The sequence below is a fragment of the Castor canadensis genome, chromosome 12 (genome assembly GCF_047511655.1).
Source record: "Castor canadensis chromosome 12, mCasCan1.hap1v2, whole genome shotgun sequence".
NCBI classification, from domain to species: Eukaryota; Metazoa; Chordata; class Mammalia; order Rodentia; family Castoridae; genus Castor; species Castor canadensis.
The window spans coordinates 53,012,317-53,025,588 of NC_133397.1; the positions used below are offsets into that span (position 1 = coordinate 53,012,317).

Below are 13,272 nucleotides of genomic sequence, written 5' to 3' on the forward strand. Positions count from 1 at the left end.
CTGAAAATGTGTCACATTGAATACACATTTCTTTTGATTTAGTTTTTACTACTGAGACTTTAAGTAAAATACTCAATTACCATTTAAATATAATACTATTTGACTTGGTTTTTTTCTGCTTAATAATAATTTTAAATGCAGTTAAGTTTTAGTACACTGAACATTTCCCCATAAAATTGAAGAATTCATGCAATTGCTGTGATCATACTGCAGGTGAATGCCATTACTAGTGCAAATATACAAGAATACATTTACAGATGCTGCTGAAAACAACTTTTGATAGATTATGGTTTAGTATTTTTATCTTATAGATTTATGTTTATCAAATAAGGGATTCTAGAGCAGTTCAGACTAGACTATATCTGACTCAGTATAGAAGAACTTTATTAAAGGCTTCTTGGGAAGCCCTTTTTTGAATATAATAAGTAACATCATTTAAGATAGAAAATGTTGATCATGTGCAGAAAAAACAAGTACTTCTAGTAAAATCTATCTTAGGTCTATTTTTCTAACACCCAGGTATTATCCTTCAAGTTGAGATGGTAAAAATTTCTTGTATTATTATTTTACATAGTGTTTTATAATTAAATGTCCTCCTTTGAATTGTTAGAAACTAATTTGTAGAAATTTTATTCTCAAAACAAATTTTTTTATAAATTATTACACTTGATCTTGTGACATCAGAAGTGCTCTGTCTGCTCTAGACAGTCTAGACATCTAAACTCAATGCTAGCAGTAAAGTAGAAGTGAAATGTTGAGTCAGCACTGTTTAGGTCAGAAAAGGTGAGTCTTTAAGATAGAATGTGTAACTGTTATTAAGGTTGTATAGGGAAAAGAGTATAGCAGAAAATGAGAGCTTGTTTGAAGGTTCTTCCAGGAGAGCAAAGCTAATAGTATACCCTTGATGGAAGGATGGTCCTCCTCCATCAGGGAAGGTTGTCCTCTCCAAGTGCACAACATCCAGGAGGACGCACATGGAGTGGTGAGGAAGGAAGGTGACACCCACCTAGCCAGCCAGATCAGCCTCAGGGTCCTGTAGCAGAAAAATGAAAGACAAAACTGTTTTACTTTTCTTAGGGTATTTGTTGTTTGACTGGTATGCTGAATTACAGTATACTTTATCTAACTGGTTATCTGTGTCCAAAAATTATTAATAATCTAGAAAGGCAATTTAAGACTAGAACAGCAGAGAAATGTTGTATTCTTTTTTTTTATCATGACAGCTTTAGTATAACTTTTTTTAGATGAGATTAAATGTAATGGCCAAGGCTCCAACATTTTTCTTTTTCAGGAACTTATTTAAGGAGTGTTGCTTTGCAGAAATTACTAATTGAAACCAAAACATTTTCAATTAAATAAAATCATAAATTACAATAAGAAAACAAGTTTCTTTTAATTCTTCTGATTGTGTTTTATCAGTTCAGAAAATAACAGATACAAGGACTATAAATTTTCAGGTTTTAACATCTTATTTAGGGCCTTGATTTAGTCAGTCAGAATCATAATTATTCATTTACTTGAATACAGCTATCCTTTACTTTGTGCTTTCTTTAATGGAAAAAAGAACAAATTGAATGCAGTTAAATTTTTATTTTTAATAGATTGTGAAGTTACTTTTACTGGAGAAATAAAAAATATATTAAACTTGATTGACTTTTTAAAAGATAAATGTTAACTCTTTTGCAGGGTTAAATTAATATAGTCTCCATTTTTCTTCATATCATTTGTGTATATTACTATAAACCTCTGTGTCTGTTGTCCTTCTTTGTGATTTAAAGAAAAATACTAGATTTACAATTATAGAAAAATTACCTACGGGTAAGTTAAACAAAAATAAAGAACTCAAATCTAGATTTTTGGGAGACCTAGAGTCTAGTCTGGACACCAAAACTTACTATAAGATTTAGGCTTCATTGTTCATTTTTCAGTTTCTTCATTAATAAACGTTGGAAGAACTATATCTGCTTCATGTGAGAGCACTTTTTAAAAAATAGTACAATCAAAACTAAGATGTTATGGCAGTTACATGTTTTGTAAGTTTTTCTGTATGTACTTAAGCTTCTTAAATCCTATAAAACTGTCACAGCATATCAATGTACAATTTCAGATTTACACATATTTAATTAAGAATTAAAGTTAGATTAGCCGGTGGCTCATGCCTACAATCCTATCTACTCAGGAGACAGAGATCAGGAGGATCACAGTTTGAAGCCAGTCTGGGCAAATAGTTGGTGCGACCCTATCTCAAAAAAAACCCATCACAAAAAGGGCTGGCATAGTGGCTCAAGGTGTAAGCCCCTCAGTTCAAACCTCAATACCACAAAAAAAAAAAAAAAAAAACTTAGTTTACTTGTACTTATAACTTTGCCCAAAATGTCATTTTAAGTTTTTTACTGGATAATAGTGGAATGTTTGCTCAACATAAGAAATTTTGTTCTCTCAGTATTGCTTCTTAAAATATCCTTTCACATTGTGTTATTTTTTAGTTTATTTCATTTGGGAAAATGAACTGTTTCTAAAGTCAGCTAACTCATGCATTTTGTGGAGTATTTACCAGGTATCATTTTTTACATTTTAAGAGGTAGTGTTTAACTTACAGATTTAAGTGTTTCTGCACATGTCAAATAAGTGTTTTATTTTTTAAGGACCTCAGTGCTCAGAATTAAGTCATTCACTGATCATACCGTTCATTAGGGACACCAATTTCATTGGTCCAGAAAGGCTACACTTGCATTGTTTTACATTACCTTAAGAGTTTTTCATTTATCTTCTGTCTGCAGTTCCACGCTCCTCATTCTCTACTTTATTTTATGTTTGTCCTTATAAGCCATCTTCCATGTTTTGGCTAAGTTTCCTTAAAAAGCAATTTAATAATATTTTATGTAAGTTTTAAATTTTTACATAAATGATACTGGTTTAAATTTCATTCTGCTTGTAACTTATAAAATAGTAGGTTTATGAGACCTATGCATGTTACTTACATAATGTGCTTCTAACTGATGTATACTGTTATGTTTACATACTATAGTTCATACTCTAGTCAGAAATACATAAATAATTCCATTTGTTCACACTCTTAGAAACTTGACCATGTCTTCCTATGAACCTGCTCTATTATTTCTTTGGTTCATACATCTTAGTATAGAGTCTAGTCTGGACACCAATGACTGGTGTTTTGAAAATACACATATTTAATATCAGTAAATACTTCTGGATTGTTCTTAGGAATGACTGTACTGGTTTCCCTTCCATCAGCAAAACATTTCTCTTACATCTTCAGTAGCACTTGATGTTTTCTGGTTTTTGTTAATCTGATGTGTGTGAAATTGTATTTTTTTCTTAATCTGCATTATCTGAGGGTAAGAGTTTCCTTTCAGTTATTCTGGTTTTCCATTACCTATACTTACAGTTTGCCCACTTTTCCGTATAAGAAATTATATATTCTAGATGTCATTTGCTTGTCAGGTTGAGAAGCAGGAAATAACTTGGTCTTGTCAATTTGTTAATTGTTTTCTTTGGTGTCTTTTGTGAGATAGATATCCCCCCAATTGTTTAGGGCTTTTTGTATCTTGTTTTCCTGTCAGTTTTATAGCTTTACCATTCACATTTAGGTCTTTAATTTAACTGGAATTAGTTTTTGGCTATAGTATGAGATGTTAGTCTATCTTTTTCCCATCTGTTCATTAAGCAAAAAAGAGTTAACAAAACCCTTTCCCTCATTCTCTGTGGGAAAAAAATCTTAGATTTACATTTTCCTGGCCCTGTTTCCTTGGAAATCTACTGTGTTATGATAAATATGGGATGACAGGTGTTTACTGACAATATCTTTTTAATTGTAGAAAGAAAAGGCACAGGCTTTAAGACTTCTTAGAAAGGAATGATTGGTAACTGAGTTGTTCGACCTAGAAACTGCCTTCAAGGATTTTCATAAGACAGTGCTTCCTGTAGTACATGAGGCTTACTGAAGGAGAATGCTCTCCCCTACATGCTGTTTTTTACCTTGTGCTCTATCCTTCTGTCAACTTAAGTGTCCTCTGTTCCAGGCTATATCATTTTGGATTTTCTGAGCATGCAGAGTGGGATTGTTTTTAGCTTTCCTAACATCAGCTACTAAATTATCCATGCTTTTCTCATTTCATAATATACCAAGTTCTCAGAAACATGAAAATATCTTAATGGTATATGTCAATTCCTTTTGCAGGACAGCACTATTTTAATGTAACTTTGTAATATATATTCCCTTCTACCTATTAGATTTAGCTTTGCCTTACTCTGCTAAAAATAGCTATTTGTAGGGTTTTATTCTTCTGTCTGAATTATAGTATCAGTTTGTCAAGTTCCCAAAAACAAGCTGCTGAGGTTTTTATTGGAATTGTATTGAATTTATAGGTTAATTTAGAAAGGACTGCCATACTTACAAGGTAGAATCATCTCCTTTGTGAACATAAGCTCTCCATTTATTCAGAACATTTTGTTTGGCTAATTCCTTGTTACTTAATAATTGTTACTGTCATTGAAAATGATAGCCTGTTATTACTACTGCAGAGAAATATATTGAACTTGGTATGTTGATCTTGCATGTATAGCTTTGATGAATGCTAAATTCTAATATTGTTTCTTTTGGTGTATCAGTGCAAATAATGAAGGTTTTTCTCTTCCTTTTCAGTCCCTTATCTTTCTCATTCCCCTTCATTGATATGGCCAGGTTTTGAGTATATTTCACAGCACTGTGGTTGCAGGTGTTTTTATCTTATTTCTGCTTCAGAGTCCAAAGTTGCTTTATTAAATATGATACTTGTTTTGTGCTTTATGATAGTTAGTCTTTATTGAAGTTTCCTTTTATTGCTCATTTAAATCTGCATTTGTTTAGATGTCTGGTTTTTCAACTTTTATAATAGTAGTATGATGAATGACATTGATTCTTGTATTCTTGATATAATTTTTCAATGAAATAATTTGTTTAATTAAATATGTACACATAAATGAGTGTGAAAGTGGTAAAAACAAAAATGAGATGACATGCAGAAACAGCTGTATACATTATTGGCATTGTTAGGTGAAGTGTTCCCAGAGGGCATAGCCTGGAAAGAGGCACTGGATCATAGTCTGGCTTCAGTTTCTCTTGAGAATTTATTTTTGCCTTTTTTTGGAAAGTCATTGATCAAGGGCCTGAGGAAATTTGAAAAACCTAGGATCATCCACAGTTAGTGTATTTTGAAAGGAACACTGGCTACTGGAACTGGATATCTGTAAGATGGAGAGGGGAACCAGGCTGCTTAGGCTTTTCCACTCCAACTCTGGCAAGTAGATCAAAGCAGAAACCTTGTGTTCTCACATGATCCTAGGAGCAGAGTGCTTGAAGGACAGTACAAGGACTTCATCAGCACATGGTCCAGCAAACCAATTACAGATAAAAATCTACCCCAGGCTCACCCAAGCATTATCATATTAAAATACAGGACAACAAAGGACAGCATTTTGAAGAAAGCCCTCAGTATGTGTCTGGTTTCATCTATACAACTCAGTTGGTTTCTCTTTATCTGATGTACAACTATTACCCCAGGCTTTGTATTCATTTTCTTCAGGAGTCCACTTAAGCCACACCTCCAGCCCTTTTTGCTTTAGTTTATTTTCAGCTTTTGCCTAGGACTGGCCTCAGACCACAATCCTCCTACCTCCATATAGCTGGGATTATGGATGTTCAACACAAAGCCCACCTTGTTTTTTGAGATAGGTTCTCACTAACTTTGCTCAGGCTGTCCTCAGACCAGATCCTACCATTTCTTCCTGCCGCATAGTTGGTATTTCAGGCATGCTCCATCACTCCCAGCCCTGTGTCTTGTTTCCATACCCACACCTGCCTCCTTGATTTACTCTTTGGGGGAGACAATACATTTTCTAGGAGCTCTTGAGAAAGGCTGCGTAGAAGGAAAAGTGAGATTCTACTTATCTATAATGGCTTGAATTCCACTCTCAATTTGAATAGTAGTTGGCCCATGGTTTTTCTTTATAAATATGAAGAGATTTCTTTTTTGTCCTCTAGCTTCCATTGTGCCGCTGAGAAATCTGATTTTAATAGTGTAACAATCATTTTCTTTTAACTGAGGGTTTTAATAAGTGAAATTATTTTGCTTGAAATGTCTTCTTCCTCCCTAAGTTACTTTCTTGTGTGTGTTTTGTCTTTCATGATGTAGGCTCTCCTTAGTTTTCTGCTGATCTTTGGATACCTGCTTAGGTTTAAGAGTAAAAGACTGGACAGCTGATTGAAGGCCTTGAGTATACAGGTAGGACTATGAACTATGTTAGTTCTAATCTAGTTTGGGGGTAATGGCATATAGATTTTGCTAATATTTCCCTGAATTTATCCAGCCTAGACAAAGTGACCCATCAAGCTTACAGAATGGCCAGGAAAACAGACCACAAAGTCCCTTTACTTATAGGTAAGCAGATCCAGTAAGAGAGTAGAGGGTGGTTGAAACCACATGTTGCAGTTTCTTCTTCCAAACTCACCAATCAGCTGATTCACTTCTCTTCTGAGATAGTGAGAGAGAGCGAGAAAGAGAGAGAGAGAGAGAGAGAAAGGAGTAAGAAAGAGGTACCAAGAATGTTACTCTAGAGAAATACTTCATGTGAAAACATGCAGTAAAGGATTATATTAGATTGAGTAGTATGTTAGCTTGAACTTAGCATGGTTTTCAGTTCATCTTTATATTTGCTAATTTTTACTTTCTGTTTTAAAGAATAATATATTTAAAAGGTCCACTTGCTGATTATTTCCGATGGTTTTATCAGTTGTTACTTCATAAATTTCTGCCACCTTATTACAAGTTTTGTGTTTAACATACACTTCCTGTTTTTATTCTCCAACCTCTATTAGATCAGATTTTCTTCTGCAAGCTACATATTCTTATTTTTATTCTTGTAATAGTTACTTCTAGTCCACAGTTAACATTTATTCTTTTAAATTGATAAATACTGTAGTCTTAGAGCAACACAAAAATCTTAACATACTACTGTCCTCCTTGACTTCCCCAGACATGTTCCAATTGCTCCCACCAATGTTAGCATCACTTGAGTTTTCATTTTAGATTGTTACAGTTAATTTTGTATTTTTAACATTTTCCTATTTGAACAAACAACTGTGTTATTATTTGTCCTTCATTTCCTATATATGCTTTATCATTTACTTATTTTTAAGTATAAAAACTATAAAAATAGTGTAATTTCATGGTTTAAAAAAAGCAATTTGTGCTAAAAAGCCTAGAAGGAAATGTAGTAGGTTCCCTGACTCACTCCAGAGTCCTGATCCCAGAAGGAGCCCCATTTAACTTTTGTTTCTTCTGTTTTTGCTTTCTGAATAATGGCCCTATCCTATTATTTCTTGATATATCAGTTTTAGAGACTGTTAACCACACCGACTCATATACTACTACTTCACTTTCCCTTACATAATTTTTTCTATATCATCTTTTCTTTCTTTCAGTACTAGGCTTGAACTTGGGGCATTGTGCTTGCCAGGCAGGCACTCTACCACTTGAGCCACACCCTCAGCCCTTTTTGCTTTAGGTATATTCAGATAGGGTCTCACTTTTATGTTGGACCAGTGTGGACCATGTTCCTTCTGTTTACACCTGCCTAAGAATATAGGCATGAGCCACTGCACCTGGCTCCAGTATTATCTTTTAACTGTCAATTAAGTCAGTAAAAATGTTGCACTGGGATCATATAAATACCTTTTCTTTTCTCTGTTCATGTCATATAAAACTTTGTTTTCTTGTTGATATTGCCCTGTTTTTTTGCTTGCCTCATTTCTGTGTATTGAACCTGGCTGCCATGACTGGTGCCTCACGTTTTCAAATGCTAGGCCTCTGATCGGATCTGCTCTGCTAAGGGATCTGTCTTAAGTTAGTTACCTCACATTCGTTTGCCTCCTGTCTTCTGAAAGTTTCATCCTCTGTTGTCTTTCATTCTTTATCCTTGCTATTTAATACCTCTCAATCTTTTTATTGTATTTTAGGGGAGATGAAAAGAGATGAAGTTGAATCATCAGTCTTCTGTATTTAACTGGAAGCCAATGTGGTTTTGTGCAGTCAGATACCCAGTGCTGTCCAGTTACCTACCCCCGTTCTGTCTTGAACCCACTTCAGCAGGTTTTTGCTCCCGCCAGAATCACTCGTGTTGAGATCACCAGTGACTACCATACTGCTTATCAAGAGGATCAGTCTTCATTCTAATTGACCTGTTGAGGTGCATTTGATCACTCCCTCCTCTGAATTTTCACTTGGCTTTCAGAAGACCACACTCTACTGGTTTCCTCGCAATATCATTGACCTTTTATTTACAGGCTTTATTGCTGTTTTCTCTTCATATCCTCTATCCCTAAATGTTGGAGGATCCCAGGTTTTAGATCTTGGATTTTTCTGTGCTCACTTCCTTGATGATTTCATCCAGTCTGATGCCTGTGAATACTAGATGTTGTCTGCAAAAATTTTACTTTCAGTTATGATCTGAGATCCAGAATCCACCTGCCACTTCAGTATCTCCACTTTATATCTACCAGGCATCTCACACCTAGTATGCCTAAAAATAATTCCTTTCACCTTCAAAGCCTGTTCCTTCCCCCACTCTTTCTCTATCTGTAAATGGAAACTGTATCTTTCTACTTGTACTTGCCAGAGACTTTGGAATTTAGAAAGTTGGAAAGGCATAATTACAGGGGAAAAAGCTTAATAAACCAGCAACCATGTATATTTCATCTTTCATTTTGCTGCAGATCCTTAAGTTGAAATGGCCATTTGGAAACTTCTGCTTTAAGATCTAGGGAGATCCCTAAGAGCCTTCTGACTCATCAGAGAAATGGCAGATCAATTTATAATGTGTATCTTCATATACATTTTGTAGACCATGGTAATATTCTTAGAAATTCCTTGAAAATTGGCCAATCGCGTACATGATACATGCCAACCAAACTCACAAATTAATTGGAAAAACCAACTCCTCATCCATTGTATTAAGTGATTACTGGGGGTTTTCTATTTGCATGTGAAGACACACAAACTTAAAAACCAGCCAGAGTGAATTTCTACAGGGTTTTTGTTGTTTTGTTTTTGTTTTGTCTCACAAGGTAGCCCAGGCTAGCCCAGAACTCTCCAAATTTTTCCTGCCTCCACCTTCTGAGTGCTGGGATTACAGGCATGCACCACCATACCTGGCACAATGATTTTTTTTTTTTTTTGGTGGGACTTGGGTTTGAACTCAGGGCTTCACATTTGCAAAGCAGGTGTTCTAACACTTAAGCCATACCTCCAGTCCACTTTTCTCTGGTTATTTTGGAGATAGGGTCTCAAGAACTTATTTGCCCGGTCTAGCCTCTAATCTTGATCTCTAGTCTCAGCTTCCCAGGTAACTAGGATTATAAGTGAGAGGCACCAGTGCCCAGCTACATAGGAATCTTTTTTTTTTTGGTGGTGGTACTGGGCTTTGAACTCAGGCCTTACACTTGCTAGGCAGGTGATCTATCACTTGAGCCACTCCGCCAGCTCCTATAAATGAATTTCTTAATATGAGTGACAAACACATTTTCCATCTAAAATGTTAATATCCCATAAGTTGAAAATGGATCAACATTTCTGGAACTGGAAGATGAGAAGATTGAGATTCCTGTAATAAAAGTTACTGTAAACACAAAATTGAGGGAGTCTCTGTGTATTTTCTTTGTCTTAACTTTAGCCACCCACATTTTTCAAAGGCAGATTATTTCACTTCTAATCACATTTTTTTTTTTTCTGGTGGGACTGGAGTTTGAACTCAGGGGCACTCTACCACTTGCTCCAGTCCTTAGGCCTCCAGTCCATTTTTCTCTGATTATTTTGGAGATAGGGTCTTGATAACTATTTGCTGGGACTGGCCTCGAACCTGGATCATCCCGATTTCAGCTTCCCAAGTAGTTTGGATTACAAGTGTAAACCACTGATGCCTGGCTTAAACCACATTTTTGTGTCCATTCATCCATGAGTGGACACTTGGGTGGATTCCTTATCTTGGCTATTTGGAATAGTGCCATAATAATTGAGTGCAGACATCTCTTTGACATTGATTTCATTTATTTGAGATATATACTTAGTAGCAGACTTGCTAGATCATATGGTAGTACTGTTTTTTAAGTTTTTGAGGAACCGTCATAGTTTTCAATGATGGAGGTACTAATTTGCACTGTTACCAGTATGCAAGAGTTCCTTTTCCTCCACATCCTTGCCAGCACTTGTTATCGTTCCCATTTTTGATAATAGCCATTTCTAACTGGTGTGAGGCAATATCTCATTGCAGTTTTCATTTGCATTTCCCTGATACTGACGTTGAGCATTTTTTCATATACCCGTTGCATGCTCCAGTACTTATTAAGGGCACCATCCAGAAATCACATGCATTACTTCCTTTTACATTTCATTGGTTAGAACTTAACTATGAAGGAAGTGGCCAGAAAATAGAATCTCTAAGCAGACTGGTAGCCAACTAAAATGTGGGAGTTCCATTTATCAGTCATGGGGGAGTCAATATTGGACAATTAACTAGCAGTCTCTACAACACTAAATTTCAAGGACTATAAGCTACCCAGACGTCTCTTACTGGCCTCATTAGAATAAACTATTATGAAACGTTTTTACAGTGAATTGTTAAAAGGAACTCCATTTATATGAAAAGAGCCAAGTGTTTAAGAATTAAAGGCAGTAAAAATAAATGTAATGCCTTTCGGTCTCCAACTACTACCAAACATTACCAGAGAACACGGTTTAAAATTAAATGCAAACTTTTCTCCATGTCAAGGCAAAGTGTTGTACAGAACAATGAGGAAAAGTAAATACATGCCAAGTGTTCTGTTAAGTGCATAACACAATATTTTTTTTTTTTAGGTTTTGAGAGTATTTCATAGTCCAGGCTTGTCTTGAACTCACAGTCCTGCCCCCGCCTCTCAAGTGCTGGGATTATTGGTGGAAACCATGACATCTGGCACCAAAGTATCCTTTAGTCCTCTCAACAACTCAAAGAATAGGTTTGATTTTTGACCTCATTTTATAGATGAGGAAAGTGAGATTCAGAGCGTAAATTCTCCCAGGAAACTAGGAGAGTGGCAGAGATGGAATTCAAAATGTGATTAGAAGGGAGTGGACATGTAGCGCCTGCTTTGCAAGAGAAAAGCCCTGAGTTCAAACCCAAATACCATCCCCACACACCAAAAAATTGGTATGTATGCACAATGGAAAGCTAGTCTTTTAAAAAGAAGAGCATCCTGTCATTTGTGGCAATGTGACTGAGCCTGAAGGATTATACTAAGTGAATTAAACCAGGCGCAAAAAGACATACCACAGGACCTCACGTGTGGAATATAAAAAAGTTGAGCATAAAGTGTACAATTCTGGTCAGTGGTGGAGGGGAGTGAGAAGTCGGCCAATGTATACTAAGTTTCAGAAGAAATAAAATTTAAGATCTATTGCACAACATGGTGACTGGTTAATAACAATGTACTACATAGTTCAAAACTGCTGAGAAATTTTAAGTGTTCTTACCACAAATGTACAAGTTAATACACAAAACCAGCTTGATTTACCCATTCTACAATGGATATATATTTTAATATGTTGTATACCATAAAAATCAAAAAACATCAAAATTTCAAAAAACAAAGTACTGGGGCATACATTTGCCTTGCACTATGTGCCTTCCATACCTTCTGCGGGATGCAGAAGTAGGGGTGAGTGTTTCTCAGCTATTTCAGATGCTGAGACAAAAACTGTGTGCTAAGGAATGGCAAAGCCCTACTAGCACTGGACCACTCATCTTACTTGTAACATGAGGCAAAGTTTTGTGTTTAAAGTTGTGTTTAAGCAACTATGTTAGAGTCTCCTGAGTAAAGCAACTTATACTATACTAAAACTAATAGAGGCAAAATGAGCTTTTTTTTTTTTTTGAGACGTTCTTGCTATGTAGCTCAAACTGAGTTTGAACTCGCCATCTTCCTGCCTCAGCCTCCCAGTGCTGGGGTTATCATCTAGCACCACCACGCCTACCACCATAGATGAGCTTCTGAACACAGGGGAGGCTTGGTGAGGAAGGGAACTGAATGGAAGCCTTCAGTGAAACTGCCCATTCTGTATATTTAAAAGGCCTCAAGAAGGAAGATAACTACAGTGCTGAAGAAAGATTCTTCCTTGGGCAGAAGTTATTGAACCCAATGAATTGGCCATTTAACCTGGACAAGCCACTTAAATTTCCTCTGTGAACTTAGGACTGAAAAAGTTAATCTCCCAGACATCTTTTCTCTCTCTCACCCTGTGAATGTACTTCGTTCTAGAAAAGAGGAGAATGATGAGAAAAAGCTCAGGCACTTAAGTATCCACACTGACCCCTCAAAAATGTTTAGTATCATGAGGATCAACAACAGAGGCAGATGTTATACAGGGGCTTCTCTTCAATCTCTGCTTGCAAACTGGTTGTTTTGGCTTTTTTTTTTTTTAAGTTAGGGAGAATTTTAGTAAAACAGGATTAAAGTAGGGAGAAAGGGAAAAGAGAAACATCTACTTCACACGATGGTAATGAGAAGACTCAAAATGATGGTTCTTTTCTGAGACTTTATACTTTCTGAGCTCAGGAACTACATGGGTTATGTCCCCTAGTCATTTTGCTAAATTTACAATCATTGAGGCAGTGGTTTTAGACTGGATCTCTATTACACCAAACTTGGAGATTTCCATTTGCCAGATAAGCCCTTTTATCAGCAAACTGGTTAATTCTTCCTTTAAAAAAAAAAAAGCTTTATTGAGATATAATTGACATACACTGGTTAGTTCTTAACAGACAGCTCTTAGTTAAATCTTCCTGAAAGCAAGGAGTGATAGCCAATACAAACTCACATTCTGACCTCTCAGCTACTTCTCAGAGCACTGATAAGCTTGATAATCAGTCTTCCAAGTTAACACAGGTGACCGTTAAGCAATACATCTGGCAAGAATCACCAGTGTTTGTGCTACCAGCCAATGCCATACTGTGGATCTTTGTTTTAGTCCTTCCCTCTCAGGGACAACTTTCTCTTTTAGAGCACTAAGCTGAGCCAACAAAGACACCCAAAAAAGGCAGTAGCTACAGCAAGAGAAATAATTTTTCTCTTGTGTTAGCAGTCCAGAAGAATGCTCTGCTTCAGAAGGTAGCAGAGCTCAGGTTCCTTCTCTACAGTGCTCTGTGATCCCTTATGGGTTGTTCTTGTCCTCATGGTGTAAG

The 13,272-nt window shown here is 36.1% G+C and overlaps 1 protein-coding gene across 1 annotated transcript in view; it reads left to right on the top strand.

Annotated features, from left to right (window-relative positions):
- Nucleotides 1-6,203: 6,203 nt before the first annotated feature.
- Nucleotides 6,204-13,272, top strand: part of Sanbr (SANT and BTB domain regulator of CSR) — a 59,324-nt gene continuing 52,255 nt past the window's right edge. Inside the window, exon 1 of the mRNA XM_074049786.1 lies at nucleotides 6,204-6,284. The gene's annotated coding sequence lies outside the window, so the exon portion shown is untranslated. The remainder of the gene's footprint in view (nucleotides 6,285-13,272) is intronic.